The sequence below is a fragment of the Penaeus vannamei genome, chromosome 23 (genome assembly GCF_042767895.1).
Source record: "Penaeus vannamei isolate JL-2024 chromosome 23, ASM4276789v1, whole genome shotgun sequence".
NCBI lineage: Eukaryota > Metazoa > Arthropoda > Malacostraca > Decapoda > Penaeidae > Penaeus > Penaeus vannamei.
Window position 1 is genome coordinate 6922096 of NC_091571.1, and position 2865 is coordinate 6924960.

Below are 2865 nucleotides of genomic sequence, written 5' to 3' on the forward strand. Positions count from 1 at the left end.
TACTTCTCCCCCTGTCCCTTCTTCCCCTCCCCCTTTCCCATTACCGTCCCCCGTCCCTTCTTTCACTCCCCCGTTTCCCCATTACCCTCCCCTGCCTCTCCCCCATTTTCCTCCCCCTTCCCCCCCATAATCCTCCCCCTCTCCCTTCTTCCCCCTCCCCCTGTCCTATCATCTCTTCCCCTCCCTTGCACCCCTCCCTCTTTCCCATCTTCTCTTCTTCCCCTCCCCTCTCTCCCATTTCCTCCTATTCCCCTCTCTTCTTCCCCTCCCTCTCTCCCACCTCCTCCTCTTCCCCTCTTCCCCTCCCTTCCCCCCTCCTCCCCATGGCACATAAAACCCGTATTCCGCAGCATACTCGGCGACCCCCTTATAGTGCAACATCAGCATTATTATTAAGCGCGCGCGTGCAAATGATGAATTGGATGAGTGTGTATTTAATCCCGTCACTCGCACATTGAACTTTTTTTTTTACGCCGTCGCTCGTGATATATTCAAAAGTGGTCCTTCGATATCAAATTTATTATGACTGGTTGTCATTTCTGGTGTATTGTTTATTATTTTTTTTCCTGGAGAGTTCGCAGCCTTTAGGTCATATTCGGTCTTCTCCGTTTTAACCAATTTTATTCTTTATTTGTTTATCTGTCTATTTCTTTTTTCTTTTATTCCTCTCATCTCAGATTTATTTACGTCTTCCCTATCTGTTTTTTTTCCTTTTTCAGCTTTTTTTTTTTTCTTCGTCTTCTTCAAAGGTGCTAGACTCCCCCGCCCCCTCCCCTTTCCCCCCTAAAAGGTCCCTCCCTCCTCTTTCCCACCCCTTCCCTTCCCTCCCTCCTCCCTAAGCCCCTGCCACCCCCTTCCCCCTTCCCTCCTCCCAAACCCCTCCCACCCCCTCCCTTCTCCCTCCCATCCCCCTTCCCCCTTCCCCCTCCCTCCTCCCTCCCCATTCCTCCCTTTCCCCCTCCTCCTTTCCTCTCCTCCACACCCCTTCCTCCCTCCTCCCTCTCCTCTTTATTTAGATGTCGCATGGCAGCTGGTACCCTCATGCCAGCTGACCGAAGTTTTGAGCGCGTCTATGTACGTGGTCGAGCCAAACCACCTGCCTGTGCCATCTGTCACCACGCGGGCGCCGGGAACTTCTGGGTTTCTCATTACTGGCTTCATCGGTCGACCAGAAATTCATGTTTGGAGGCTTTTTTTTTTTTTCTTTTTTTTTTGAGGGGGTAGGGTGAGGGTAGGGGGTAGGGGTGGGAGGAAGGGGTTTGGTTCGGTTTAGGGATTTTTTTTCTTTCTTTTTACTTCGTTTTTCATGGGTATTGGGAAGGGTTATATAGGTTTCTTTTTTTCTCTCTCTTTTTCTCGCTTACTTTTCTTTTTTTTTTCCTCTTTCTCACTTCTTTTTCTCTCCAATTTTTGCTCTTTCTCTTATTTTTCTGGGTCTCATCTCCCCTCGCTTTTTTCTTTCTTTTTGCTCTGATCTCTTATTTTCTTTCTTTCTCTCCTCTCTTATCTTCCTTTTTTCCCTTTCCGCAGTTCTTGATTTTCTTTCATTTTGACTTGCTGTCCTTCCTTTTTCTTTTTCTGTCTCATAAATCTGTTGCTCTCTCTCTCTCTCTCTCTTTGTCTATCTATCTCTCTCTCTCGCTCTCTCTCCCTCTCTCTCTCTCTCTCTCTCTCTCTCTCTCTCTCTCTCTCTCTATCTCTCTATCTCTCTATGTCTCTATCTCTCTCTCTTTCTCTCTCTCTCTCTCTATCTTTCTATCTCTCTTTCTCTCTCTCTCTCTCTCTCTCTCTCTCTCTCTCTCTGTGTCTCTCTTTCTTTCTCCCTCCCCCTCTCTCTCTCTCTTATCTTTCTCTCTGTTTTTTCTCCGTCCCCTGTCCCTTCCTCTCTCTCTCTTTCTCTCTCTCTCTCTCTCTCTCTCTCTCTCTCTCTCTCTCTCTCTCTCTCTCTCTCTCTCTCTCTCTCTCTCTCTCTCCTCTCTCTCTCTCTCTCTCTTTCTCTCTCTCTTTCTCTCTCTCTCTCCTTCCCCCTCTCCCTCTCCCTCTCCATCTCTCCCTCTTCCTCTCCTTCTCCTACTCCTTCTCCTCCTCCCTCTCTCCCTGTTTTACCCATAAACTATTTTGACTTTTGATTCATTACTCAGGTTATTATTATCTGCGTCATCATATTTGTCATGTGTAGTTTGTGAAGTTTGTGACTTTTTTTCATATATTTAAACCGTTATTTTAATATCTGGCAGTCGCATGGGGATGTATCTGCCCATTATTCATTTTTTATTAATCATGTTACGAATGTTAGTGATAGGAAACGAATCGTCAGCAGCTGTTTTTTTTCTGAAGTGGATGTCATTGACTTCGTATATGAGAAAAAGAGAAGGAAAATTTAGTTGTGTGTGTTTTTTTTGCCCTACTCTTTCTTCCTTCTGTTTTGCTTCTGTCCTTATTTATTTCCTTTCTTTTTGTTATCTCTCTCGGCTTCCTCTTCTCTCCCTCCTTCTCCCCTCGTCCCTGGCCTACCCACCTTCTCTTCCCCTCGTCCCTACCATATCCACCCTTTCTTCTCCTGTCCCCTATCCACCTTCTCTTCCCCCATCCACCCTCTCTTCCCCTCCCCCTCCCCTACCCACCTTCTCCTCCCCTCGTCCCCTCCCCTATCCATCTTCTCTCCTCCCCCTCCCCCTCCCTTTACCCACCTTCTCCTCCCCTATCCACTATCTCCTCCCCATTCACCCTCTCTTCCCCTCCCCATCCACTACCCACCCCCTCTCATCCCCTCGTCCCCTCCCCATCCACCTTCTCCTCCCCCTCCGTCCCTCCCGTATCCACCCTCTCTTCCCCTCCCCATCCCCTAGCCACCTTCTCCTCCCC